Here is a 14,442-nt window from a genome sequence, read left to right on the forward strand (position 1 = left end):
TGGGACCAGCTATGCTGAGACAGCATAGGCAGAGTTTTTTTAGAGCATTCTGAGAATTTTTATTTTTGGGTCATTTTTTATTGCACGGGAAATTCAGAAAACAAATAAAGCATGGCATTTTATTTTATTTAACCAACAAAAACAGAAAACAAAAGATAGGGACAGAAGGTAGTGCTTACTAAATTCATCAACTTCATACCTCTAAAAAATGATTGATTAATAAGGTTGATCAAGTCTTATTAACAACCACTTTCGATTAGCATGAAACCGAAGAACTATCGTAAATCACTAAGTTACCTCAACGTGGATATGAATGTCCCCAACAATAAGCATTTCATATTTCTTTTTGATAGTAGGTAGAGGTATTTGAAAACTTCCAATAGTGATTGTCGGAGATTTTTCAATAACACTTACTACCATTCACTTGGAATTGTTTCTTCGGAAAGTGCACCATATGCTCATTATCATTGATATGAAAAGTGACCTTGCTTTTATTGCAATCAATAACAGCCCCTGCAGTATTCAAGAATGGTCTACCAAGGATAATCAACATGTTGTCGTCCTCAGGCATCTCAAGTATAACAAAGTCAGTCAAAATAGTAACATTAGCAACAACAACGGGCACATCCTCACAGATACCGATAGGTATGGCAGTTGATTTATCAGCCATTCGCAAAGATATTTTAATAGGTGTGAGTTTATTCAAATCAAGACTTCTATATACAGATAAAGGCATAACACTAACACCAGCTCCTAAATCACACAAAGCAGTTTTCACATAATTCTTTTTGATGGAGCAAGGTATAGTTGGTATTCCCAAATCTCCAAGTTTTTTAGGTACTCCATCTTTAAAAGTATAATTAGGAAGCATGGTGGAGATTTCAGCTTCCGGTATTTTTCTCTTATTAGTGATGATGTCTTTCATGTACTTTGCATAAGGAGGCATTTTAAGGATATCAGTCAAGCGAGTACGCAAAAAGACTGGCCTCAGCATTTCTACAAAGCGTTCAAATTCTTCATCATCTTTATTTTTAGTTGACTTGTGTGGAAAAGGCATAGGTTTTTGAACCCACAGTTCTCTTTCTTTACCGTGTTTTCTAGCCACAAAGTCACTTTTGTCATATCTGTATTCTTAGGTTGTGGGTTATCAAGATCAACATGTGGTTCTATCTCAACATCATTGTCTGGTTCTTTATTATTTTCTTGAGCATCTTCATGAACCTCATCATTATCCTTTTCATTATCACTAGGTGAATGTTCATTACCAGATTGAGTTTCAGCTTCAGAGATAGAAGTTTCATTATCATTATCGGGAGGTTTTTCTATTTCAGTTTCACTAGAGGCATGCAAAGTCCTATCATTTTTCTTCTTATTTTTCTTTCTAGAAGGACTAGGTGCATCACTGTTAACTCTTTGTGAATCTTGTTCAATTATTTTTGGGTGTCCCTCAGGATAAAGTGGTTCCTGAGTCATTTTACCTCCTCTAGTTGCTACTCTAACAGCAAAGTCATGTTTATTATTATTCATTTCATCAAGCAACTCTCTTTGAGATTTAGCAACTTGTTCTAACTGAGTTTGAACCATAGAAGCATGATTTCCAACACCTCTAACATCATTTGATATTCTAAATAACAAGTCACACAAGCGAGCAATCATATCAGAATTGTATTTCAATTGTTTCATAACATTTGCATTGAAGTGATCTTGTTTTCTAATGTAGTTTTCAAACTCATAAAGGCATTGGCTAGGATGCATATTGTGAGGATTGTCATTATCATTGAACTTCATTAGAGAATTTACATGTACCACCTTAGGTGGTGGTGGTGTATTAAGCCCATGTATTTCTTCAATAGGAGGTAAATTTTTAACATCCTCAGCTTTAATACCTTTTTCCTTCATAGATTTCTTTGCCTCTTGCATATCTTCACGACTGAGATATAATATACCCCGCTTCTTCGGAGTGGGTTTAGGCGGTGGTTCAGGAATAGTCCAATCGTCATAATTTTTCAATATATTATTCAATAATTCTTCAGCTTGTCCGACAGTTCGTTCCCTGAAAGCACAACCAGCACAACTATCTAGGAAGTCCCTAGAAGCATCGGTTAGTCCATTATAGAAGATATTAAGTATTTCATTTTTCTTAAGAGGATGATCAGGCAAAGCATTGAGTAATTGACAAATCCTCCCCCAAGCTTGTGGGAGACTCTCTTCTTTAGTTTGCACAATGTTAAATATTTCCTGTAAAGAGCTTGTTTCTTATGAGGAGGGAATTATTTTTCCAGAGAAGTAATAGATCATATCCTGGGGACTACGCACACAATGATACATCCATTTTGCATCATGCTTTTATATCGATATTTATTGCATTATGGGCTGTTATTACACATTATGTCACAATACTTATGCCTTTTCTCTCTTATTTTACAAGGTTTACATGAAGAGGGAGAATGCCGGCAGCTGGAAAAGGATCAAATATTAGAGACCTATTCTGCACAACCCCAAAAGTCCTAAAACTCCACGAAAGTCAGTTTTGGAATATATTAGAAATATTGGCGAAGAAAGCACCAGAGGGGGGCCACCCACTATCCACGAGGGTGGAGGGCGCGCCCTACCTCCCTCGGTGCGCCCCCCCTTCCTCGTGGGCCACCTGGAAGCCCCCCGATGCAAATCTTCTGGTATAAGGTGTCTTTTGCACTGGAAAAAATAAGAAGAAAGCCTTCGGGATGAAGCGCCGCCATCTCGAGGCGGAACCAATCTAGGGCTCCGGCGGAGCTGTTCTGCCGGGGAAACATCCCTCCGGGAGGGGGAAATCGTCACCATCGTCATCACCATCGATCCTCTCATCGGGAGGGGGTCAATCTCCATCAACATCTTCACCAGCACCATCTCCTCTCAAACCCTAGTTCATCTCTTGTATCCGATCTTTGTCTCAAAACCTCAGATTGGTACGTGTGGGTTGCTAGTAGTGTTGATTACTCCTTGTAGTTGATGCTAGTTGGTTTATTCGGTGGAAGATCATATGTTCAGATCCTTTATGCATATTAATACCCCTCTGATTATGAACATGAATATGATTTGTGAGTAGTTACGTTTGTTCCTGAGTACATGGGAGAAGTCTTGTTATAAGTAGTCATGTGAATTTGGTATTCGTTCGATATTTTGATGAGATGTATGTTGTCTTTCCTCTAGTGGTTTTATGTGAACGTCGACTACATGACACTTCATTATTTGGGCCTAGGGGAAGGCATTGGGAAGTAATAAGTAGATGATGGGTTGCTAGAGTGACAGAAGCTTAAACCCTAGTTTATGCGTTGCTTCGTAAGGGGCTGATTTGGATCCACATGTTTCATGCTATGGTTAGGTTTACCTTAATTCTTTTTTCGTAGTTGCGGATTCTTGCGAGAGGGGTAAATCACGGTCCACCCACATATCAAATTATCAAAGTAACGAACGCGAATCATATGAGCATGATGAAAACTAGCTTGACGATAATTCCCATGTGTCCTCGGGAGCGTTTTCCTTTATATAAGAGTTTGTCCAGGCTTGTCCTTTGCTACTAAAAGGATTGGGCCATCTTGCTGCACCTTGCTTACTTTTGTTACTTGTTACCCGTTACGAATTACCTTATCATAAAACTATCTGTTACCGATAATTTCAGTGCTTGCAAAGAATACCTTACTGAAAACCGCTTGTCATTTCCTTCTGCTCCTCGTTGGGTTCGACACTCTTACTTATCGAAAGGACTACGATAGATCCCCTATACTTGTGGGTCATCAAGACTCTTTTCTGACGCCGTTTCCGGGGAGTGAAGTGCCTTTGGTAGGTGGAATTTGGTAAGGAAAAATTTATATAGTTTGTTGAAATTTACTGTCACTTGTTACTATGGAAAATAATCCTTTGAGGGGCTTGTTCGGGGTATCTTCACCCCTACCAGTAGAGCAAAGAGTTGCTCGTCAACCTACTGAACCTACTGAAAATGTGTACTTTGAAATTCCTTCGGTTATGATAGAGAAACTGCTAGCTAATCCTTTTACAGGAGATGGAACATTACATCCTGATATGCACCTAATCTATGTGGATGAAGTTTGTGGATTATTTAAGCTTGCAGGTATGCCCAAGGATGTTATCAAGAAGAAGATCTTCCCTTTATCTTTAAAGGGAAAGGCATTGACATGGTTTAGGCTATGTGATTATATTGGATCATGGAACTACAACCGTTTGAAATTGGAATTTCATCAGAAGTTTTATCCTATGCATCTGGCTCATCGCGATTGTAATTATATATATAATTTTTGGCCTCGTGAAGGATAAAGTATCGCTCAAGCTTGGGGGAGGCTTAAGTCAATGTTATATTCATGCCCCAATCATGAGCTCTCAAGAGAAATTATTATTCAAAAAAATTATGCTCGGCTTTCTTTCAATAATCGCTCCATTCTCGATACTTCTTGTACTGGTTCTTTTATGATGAAGACTATTGAATTCAAATGGGATTTATTGGAAAGAATTAAACACAACTTTGAATATTGGGAACTCAATGAAGGTAAGGAGTCAGGTATAACACCTAAGTTTGATTGTGTTAGATCTTTTATGGATACCGATGCTTTTCGTGAATTTAGCAGGAAATATGGGTTTGACTCTAAGATAGTAGCTTCTTTCTGTGAATCATTTACTACTCATGTTGATCTCCCTAAGGAGAAGTGGTTTAAATATCATCCTCCCATTGAAGTAAAAGTAGTTGAACCTGTTAAAGTTGAAGAAAAGACTATCACTTATAATGTTGATCCTATTGTTCTTACCGCTTATATTGAGAAACCCCCTTTCCCTGTTAGAATAAAGGATCATGCTAAAGCTTCAATTGTGGTTCGTAAGAGTAATGCTAGAACACCTACACCCCCTGAGCAAATTAAAGTTGAACCTAGTATTGCTATGGTTAAGGATCTCTTGGTCGATAATATTGATGGGCATGTTATTTACTTCTGTAATGAAGCTGCTAGAATTGCTAGACCAGATACTAAAAATAAACATAGACTTGTTGTCGGCATGCCTATTGTTTATGTTAAAATAGGAGATCATTGTTATCATGGCTTATCTGATATGGGTGCTAGTGCGAGTGCAATACCTCATTCCTTATACAAAGAAATTATGCATGATATTGCACCTGCTGAGATAGAAGATATTGATTTTACAATTAAGCTTGCCAATGGAGATACTATTTCACCAATTGGGATTGTTAGAGATGTTGAAGTCTTGTGTGGGAAAGTTAAATATCCTACTAATTTTCTTGTTCTTGGTTCCCCACAAGATGACTTTTGTCCCATTATATTTGGTAGACCCTTCTTGAATACTGTTAATGCTAGGATAGATTGCGAAGAGGATATTGTTACTGTTGGTTCAGGGGATATGTCTCATGATTTTAATTTTGCTAAATTTCGTAGACAACCCCATGATAAAGAATTGCCTAGTAAAGATGAAATTATTGGTCTTGCTTCTATTGCCGTGCCTCCTAATGATCCTTTAGAACAATATTTGCTAGACCATGAAAATGATATGTTTATGAATGAAAGAAGGGAAATAGATGAAGTATTCTTTAAACAGGGACCTATTTTGAAACACAACTTGCTTGTTGAAATTCTAGGGGATCCTCCTCCACCCAAGGGTGATCCCGTGTTTGAGGTTAAACCATTACCTGATACTCTTAAATATGCTTATCTTGATGAAAAGATATAGCTTGTTATTATTAGTGCTAACCTTTCAGAGCAGGAAGAAGAGAAAGTATTGAAAACACTGAAGAAGCACCGTGCTGCTATTGGATATACTCTTGATGATCTTAAGGGCATTAGTCCCACTCTATGCCGGCACAAAATAAAATTGGAGAAAGACGCTAAACCGGTTGTTGATCACCAACGGCGGTTAAATCCTAAGATGAAAGAAGTGGTAAGAAATGAAATACTAAAGCTTTTGGAGGCAGGTATAATTTATCTTGTTGCTGATAGTCAGTGGGTAAGTCCTGTCCATGGTGTCCCTAAGAAGGGAGGTATTACTGTTGTTCCTAATGATAAAGATGAATTGATCCCACAAAGAATTGTTACAGGTTATAAAATGGTAATTGACTTCCGCAAATTAAATAAAGCTACTAGAAAAGATCATTACCCTTCACCTTTCATTGATCAAATGCTAGAAAGATTATCCAAACATACACATTTTTGCTTTCCAGATGGTTATTCTGGTTTCTCTCAAATACCTGTGTCAAAAGAGGATCAGGATAAGACCACTTTTACTTGCCCTTTTGGTACCTTTGCTTATAGACGTATGCCTTTTGGTTTATGTAATGCACCTGCTACCTTTCAAAGATGTATGACTGCTATATTCTCTGACTTTTGTGAAAAGATTGTTAAGGTTTTCATGGATGATTTATCCGTATACGGAACTTATTTTGATGATTGCTTAAGCAACCTTGATCGAGTCTTGCAGAGATGTGAAGAAACTAATCTTGTCTTGAATTGGGAGAAGTGCCACTTTATGGTTAATGAAGGTACTGTCTTGGGGCATAAAATTTCTGAAAGAGGTATTGAAGTTGATAAAGCTAAAGTTGATGCTATTGAAAAGATGTCGTGTTCCAAGGACATCAAAGGTATAAGAAGTTTCCTTGGTCATGCCGGTTTTTATAGGAGGTTCATTAAATACTTGTCTAAAATTTCTAGGCCTCTGACTAATATCTTACAAAAGGATGTTCCTTTTGTCTTTGATGATGATTGTCTAGAAGCATTTGAAATACTTAAGAAAGCCTTGATTTTTGCACCTATTGTTCAGCCACCTGATTGGAATTTACCCTTTGAAATTATGTGTGACGCTAGTGATTATGCTGTAGGTGTTGTTCTAGGACAAAGAGTTGATAAGAAATTAAATGTTATCCAATATGCTAGTAAAACTCTAGACAGTGCCCAGAGAAATTATGCTACTACTGAAAAAGAATTTTTAGCAGTTGTATTTGCTTGTGATAAGTTGAGACCTTATATTGTTGATTCTAAAGTAACTGTTCACACTGATCATGCTGCTATTAAATATCTTATGGAAAAGAAAGATGATAAACCTAGACTTATTAGATGGGTTCTCTTGCTACAAGAATTTGATTTGCATATTATTGATAGAAAGGGAGCTGAGAACCCCGTCGCAGACAACTTGTCTAGGTTAGAGAATGTTCTTGATGACCCACTACCTATTGATGATAGCTTTCCTGATAAACAATTAGATGTCATAAATGCTTCTCGTACTGCTCCATGGTATGCTGATTATACTAATTACATTGTTGCTAAATTTATACCACCTAGTTTCACATACCAGCAAAAGAAAAAGTTTTTAAGACATTACTTCTGGGATGACCCACACCTTTATAAAGAAGGAGTAGATGGTGTTATTAAACGTTGTGTACCTGAGCATGAACAGAACAGGTCCTACCCAAGTGTCACTCCGAGGCTTATGGAGGACAACATGCTGGAGATAGAACTGCACATAAGGTATTGCAATTCGGTTTTTATTGGCCTACTCTTTTCAAAGATGCCTGTAAGTTTGTCCTGTCTTGTGATGAATGTCAAAGAATTGGTAATATTAGTAGACGTCAATAAATTCCTATGAACTATTCACTTGTTATTGAACCATTTGATGTTTGGGGCTTTAATTATATGGGACCGTTTCCTTCCTCTAATGGGTATACACATATTTTAGTTGATGTTGATTACATTACTAAGTGGGTAGAAGTTATTCCAACTAGTAGTGCTGATCATAACACCTCTATTAAGATGCTTAAAGAAGTTATTTTTTCGAGGTTTGGAGTCCCTAGATACTTAATGACTGATGGTGGTTCACATTTTATTCATGGTGCTTTTCGTAAAATGTTGGCTAAGTATGATGTTAATCATAGAATTGCATCTCCATACCACCCATAGTCTAGAAAGAATTGGTCCAAGAAACTTGTCCAAGAAAGACTAAATTAATTTTGCAAAAGACTGTTAATAGATCTAGAAAGAATTGGGTAATAGAGAGATTAAATTAATTTTGCACAAGACTGTTAATAGATCTTGTCGGGGATATACCCCGCGGTATGACCCGGCCGGAGTTATAACCCGGCTGGGGCTTGATAACCCGACAGGAGTTAAGTCAGATGATAACCCGGCAGGAGTTAAGTCAGATGATAACCCGACAGGAGTTAAGTCAGATGATAACCCGGCAGGAGTTAAGTCAGATGATAACCCGGCAGGAGTTAAGTCAGATAATAACCCGACAGGAGTTAAGTCAGATGATAACCCGGCAGGTGTTAAGTCAATCATAACCCGGCAGAGAATCATATCCCGGCAGACAATCATAAACCGGCATACAATCATAAACCGGCAGACAATCATAAACCGGCAGACAATCACAAACCGGCACCAGTCATAACCTGGCAGACAGTGATAACTCGGTTGCTAGGGGTTATGAAGCCCGAGATGTTATGAAGCCCAAGACGTTAAGAAGCCCATGAAGAGAAGTTAGAATAGTTTAAGTCTTAATCCGAGTTGGACTCTACATGTAACCCGCCCCTTCAACATATATAAGGAGGGACAGGGCACCCCAAGAGGGGAGAAAAAAAAATCTTAAGGCTAGACATAACTGAGAGAGCCGGTTTATGGCGACTCCATGAGGATCATAATGAGACCTAGCCACAAACAGCATGTAGGGTTATTACCGGATGATGTTTCCCGGGGCCCGAAGCTGTCTAAACCCTTGTCTTGTGTTGCGTCTCTCGATTCCGCCCAACCCCTCTCAAGCTACCACATAGATGCGTTGGCCTCGCGACTAAGTCCTCACACTAAGAACATCTGCCGTGACAATTCCACGACAGTTGGCGCCCACCGTGGGGCCTGCGCACGGTGGTGTTGAGTTTTTTTTTTGAGGGATCTTTTCCAGGGTTTCGAGAAGTTCGTAATTGTTTCAAGTAGAAAAAGATTCAGCACGGAAGGATTGGCATCAACTCTGAAATCAGGGAAATATTGTCAAGTCGCCATGGACGATCTACAGTTGTTTCCCGGTTTGTCATGGCTGTCAAGTCGCCATATCTACGGAAAGAGAAATAGAAGTCACCGGTTTGATCCGATCTGCAGTAAACCAAATTGAAGTATAAGGAGCCGAAGGTTTGACCCTGGCCTAGTCATCGTGTGCTGATTGCAAGTCGGAGTCAAGGGAATTAATGGAAAGAAAACCGATTTAAAAAAAACAGAAGGGACACAACCCGGAGGAAGTCACAGATGTCACTTGGTAAAAAACGACCACGGCCACGACCCGCCTACGAGCCGCTGGAATTACTGATCGGATCCAAATCGTCGTCTGCTGAGCCGCTCCAGATTTGAGTCGCTTTGCTTCCGGATCGCTGCACCTCGGGCCGCAAATCGCCGCGATCAGCAAACCGTTGTTTGTGCTCCGAGTTATCTCTGCAGGAGAGCCGCAGTTGTTTCTGCTCACATCATAAAGAGCCACAAATCGCCAGCTTCGCTGTTGTTGAACCGCCCGTCGCCTCCGCCTAGCAAACATATGGCTGCGACCCGGAAAACAGGAACAATCCGGAAACTGATGTGGTTAATAACTAGGATTGGTCAAACCGCCAAGTTAACTCGCCGCTACTACTGAGACTCGCCGTGGCCCGCGCCTTTAAATCGCCGCCGCGTTGAGACGGCCATGCCCTGGCTCCTGCCGTTGCAGCTGTGCCTCGAGTCGCCGTAAGGTTCTCTTTCACCTTGCTTCTTCTGCGAAGCCCGCCTGGGCCGAGTGACCCGCCGTGCAGCGCCCGCCGCTCCATGAGGCCGGATCCCGCCCCTACATGCCGCTGCTCAGCACCACCTCGCGCAACCTCGTCAGCCAAGTGCTACGGGGACAGGTTCATCCCGGACCGGTCAGCGATGGACATGGACATGGCGCACTACCTGCTCACGGAGACCAAGAAGGACAAGGAGAACGCGGCGGCCATTGCGGCGTCCCCCTCCAAGGAGGCGTACCGGAGGCTTCTCGCGGAGAAGCTGCTCAACAACCGGACGCGGATCCTCGCCCTCAGGAACAAGCCGCCGGAGCCGGAGAACATCTTCGCTGCCGACACAGGTTTCTTCTCACCAGGCCAAGCCGGCCAAGCAGAGGCGCTACATTCCCCAGTCTGCCGAGAGGACTCTGGATGCACCGGACCTCGTCGACGACTACTACCTCAACCTGATGGACTGGGGGAGCTTGCGCCGACGCTCTTCAGGATGGCCCTGCCTCGCGGCCATCTCCGCGCTGGCCTGTCCCGCCGCATCTCAAGCTGGTCCGGCTTCACGGCCGTCTCCGCCGTGGCTTTGAGCCGGCCCTGCCTCTACACGCCTCTGCTATCGCGGGTTTGCACTTCCAAACCGCCGGCGCCACAGCGAGTGGCCATTCCCGCGGCCTTGCTTTTGCGGTGAGCCGCCGGCGCGACCCCTGCTCTGCGGACCGGCCCGCACCGAAGCTCACTGACCCACCAGTATTGCCGCTATCCTTGCTAGAGCCTGCCGCTGACTGCAGAGCAAAAAGTCTAGTGGCTAAGTTGCCGCTACGGCTCACGAACCGCCGCCGCCGGTGCGTCACTTCGCCCGCCGCCGGTCCTCAAACAACCAAGCCGGTCCCGCTTCACCGCGCCCAGAGCCGCCGTCGTGGACGCATGCCAAGTCGCCACTGCCATAACTCGCCCAGAGCCGACCAGTTTCCGTGGAGTCAGCCGCCGCCCAACTCCGCCCAACTGCTGTGCTGCCGGTTGCTGCCGTGTCTCCGGCCGGCTCGTCGCGCGGCCGTTTGTTGCTGCGCCCTCTGCCGGCTCGCACCACTGCACGCCCCGTCCGCGCAACTCGCCCCACTCCACAACCAAGTCACTGCCTCTGCTATGGTTAACCACCTCTGCCAAGCCGCTGGATCTGCTCGCGCCTTCCTCCGTGGCGGTTCATTTTTTGTACAAGTTTCTGCGCGCCCAAGTCCTCCGGTTTTCTGTGGCTTCGAGCACTTCGGCTCTGCCAAGAAGCCGATGCCTCCAAGTTCGCGATCGCTGGCCTGCTTTTAGACGCTGCTTTAAGCCGGTCTTACCAACTCGTCTGAATCCACTGCTGCTACAACAAACAGAGCAGCAAGGGAGTTGCAGGGGCAATAGCCCGACTTAGTGAGGCTGTCATGCCACGGTATTGCACCACGTCAAGTCACCAGAGGAACAAGCATAAAAAAAGGGGGGCAGCTGCCTTGTCCATCATTGGAAAGAAAGAGGAAAAGAGAGAGACAGAATAACAGCCACGCATGGGACATCCACTAGGGCCCCCAACAACCACTGATTTTCCAAAGCATCTCACGTGAAAAGTGCTATCACCGATTGTCATTTTAAATGACGTGGGGCTATACTAGTCCATCATTACCAGTACTAGTGGACCCCTTGCGCCAAATGGCGCAGAGGCACGCTAAATCCATGTTCGTGATGAAAATAAATTTGGATGGTTTAATTCCTTCTAATAGAAAATAGGGTGGATTTTTGTGTACATTGAGATGTATATACGCATTTTAATTTGAGAGCATAAAGTCGCATTTAAAACAAAATATATGTTTTAGTTAGTTTAGCTCTAGGCAAGCACATATGATAATAAAATCTAATTTTTCTTTAGCCAAAAAAATGGTGTCTTGTGTGTACAATGAGATATATATACACACATTCTAATTTGGTGGTATAAAGTCCCACTAAAAATCATGTCGCATTGATAATGTTAAAAAAAGGTACATACCCTGGTGGTGAAAAATATATATATATGCCTCTTTTACATTCAATACCTCCTTTATTCAGTGTTAAAAATACATGCATGTTTAATAGCACATGCGAGTACAACAAAGCCCAAACGAATTGGGACAGTAGAGAGACAACATCTAGATTAATTTCCAAGTTCGCAGAGTCACGTTGCAACCCTAACAACTCCCTCTCCAGTCGCCCACCGTACCAAACGGCAGAAACTGCAACTCTCATGGAAGAACGAAGGGAGCTCCTATAAGCCAACAAACATTCATAGTTTTAGTCCCGAACTACAAACCCATATAAGCCTTGTAAAAATCTTATGGCATGGAGGGCAGCCTGTTCATAGGCATGGACAAAACCACACCAGACCAAGCTCCAAAAATGGACCAGAATGGACACACATTCAATCTATGCTCAATGAAAACTGAGCAAGAACTCCATAACTATCCTGATCTGCACTGATCATTGCATGATATCAATATTCCTCTTTTACAAAACTAAATTTCGACAACCATGTAAGCTCTGAACATTGTTCATGATTAAAAGGCCAAAAGGATAAACAAATGGAATAAGTCTCACTGTCAATACTCAGTTTGCACTCTATTTTTTTTTCGAACAGCCACAATCAATGTCCGTTGCATCCACGGTTACCTCGAGGGAGAAAGTACCCCCCCCCCCCCCCCCCCCCCCGGCGCAAAACTGGAAAGGGAAAACTGAGGATAAAATAAGAACATAAGTCAGCAGAACCTACGAAAGAGGAGCTAAAATCGATCCGACAACATGATATAGCAGATATTTAAACGATCATCAAGGCAGACAACATGATATAGCAGATAGTGAAAGTAAAACACACAAGCGGATAGAAAGGAAAGCAGCAAACCTTTGATGAGTCGGACGGAGATGCAGCAAGAGAAGAGAGCATACAACCTGCGAAATACATAGAAAACAACCGGCAGAACACAACGATACATAGGCAAGCAATGAAAACTCGTCCAGACACACAAGCAAGAGAACGGCTTATTTACCCAAGGCAACAAGCATTTAGTGAGCGTTGTGGCCATGCTTTACATAATTACATTTAACACCAAGTTTTGTTAGGCCTAGGTAAACATGCAAGTCGGTAGAGACAACACGCATGTAGACTAGGAAGAAAACCAGGCAGCTAGCAAACTTTGAGCAGCAACACAATAGGCCGTTGAACTTGCTAGATAAACGGAGACCAACCTGTCAGAGCTAGAATGGTGCAGAGACAGGTAAAAGAACAACATCCTCTGTAGGAGAGGTCCTTTTCAGTTAAAAAAAAGAACGACAGCCACATTTTCATTGACAAGCAAAACAACAATCAATTGCACGAGCTAGAAAGCAGAAGCAGGCTACGAAAGCAGGTAAGACAGAGGACCAGACGAAGATGGAGCAACAGGCAAAACGAACTGAAAAGAAAAACAATGGTTAGCACATACATTTCATCGAACATCTTGCATGCAAGCAAACGGAGCGGAGACTAACCTCAATGGCAAAGGCGATGCGACGGTGGACGCAGTACACAATGGCAGGACAGCTAACTGTGTTGTGCACGTAGGAGACAAGAGGAAGAACACGAAATTAGCAGAGCTCAGGGAAAATAGAGGCAACGGCAAGGCCAAGAAAGCAAGAGGACGAACCTCAACCAACAGCACTCATCGAACCCATGAACGCCATTGCAACAGACGAGTACACCAGCCGTGAAGAAGAGAAACAATCCCACCGAGGAGAAAGAGGAGCACAGTTGGGGAGGAAGAGAGCCAAACTTTCAAGAGTGGAAAGAAGGGAGAGGGAAAATGAGCAGGAAAGGGAGACGATGAAGAGGGAGGAAGAAGAGGGAAGGAGGAGCTCTCTCGACCGCCGTGACGCACACCTACCTCGCACAATAAATCAACAAACCCGCCATTCGGAGGACGACACACATTCCTGTATGGCAACCTGAGCCCACTGTCATGGAGAGGGCAACAGCAGGAAACAGAAACTCATGCAGGGAGGGCACGGACCGTCACCACCTCACACACCTCACACGTCCATTGGTTCCAGCCGTGCATCAGCCACAGGAACCAAGAGGAGTCAGCCGCAGCACGCGGGAATCATCTCAACAACTCTCTCCGGCCCCAAACAAAACGCACCGCGCACGACGGAAACAACCCATACCACCGACGTGTAGGACCAACAACTAACGTAGTCCACCCATCATAGTGCGGAAAGGCAACGGCAGGTGTGTACGCGGAAGTACACCTTGTCTCTCTCCCCTATTAAAACTGCACAGGAGACTGCGGCGGGCGTGCAGCGCCAGTAAACCTCCTCTCTCTCCTGTTCAAATCCTCACACGAACAAACAAAAGAAAAGACACCGACGCATGGGACCAACAACCAATCTGGACCACCCGTCATAGTGCGCAGAGATAGTGTCGAGTGTGCATGCGTCGGTGTGCGAGGGGAGGGTGATCTCATCCGAACCAGCCCAAACACGGGACGCAATGTACACCAAAAAACACACCAGGAGATAGACGGGTAGGACCAAAGGAAAGACGGCCCCACCTGCAGTGGCTCCATCCACCAAGCCAGAGTAACGAACAGCAAACCAAGCGTCAACGTCTGCAAAGGCGAGAGAATCGCGCGACG

General features: G+C 43.3%; 1 long non-coding RNA gene across 2 annotated transcripts; it reads right to left on the reverse strand.

Moving 5' to 3' along the window:
• Positions 1-11,791: 11,791 nt before the first annotated feature.
• Positions 11,792-14,044, reverse strand: LOC109767613 (uncharacterized). 2 transcript variants are annotated; one of them, XR_005770562.3, is made up of 4 exons: positions 13,456-14,044; positions 13,301-13,356; positions 12,675-13,224; positions 11,792-12,507 (listed from the first exon to the last, which is right to left on the reverse strand). It is a non-coding gene; the product is annotated as an uncharacterized lncRNA (long non-coding RNA). The 2 variants fall into 2 exon arrangements; XR_012201816.1 differs by having other exon boundaries at positions 11,792-12,044; positions 13,456-13,682.
• Between the last annotated feature and the right edge of the window lie 398 nt (positions 14,045-14,442).

The sequence above is a fragment of the Aegilops tauschii genome, chromosome 2, assembly GCF_002575655.3.
Source record: "Aegilops tauschii subsp. strangulata cultivar AL8/78 chromosome 2, Aet v6.0, whole genome shotgun sequence".
Lineage (NCBI taxonomy): Eukaryota > Viridiplantae > Streptophyta > Magnoliopsida > Poales > Poaceae > Aegilops > Aegilops tauschii.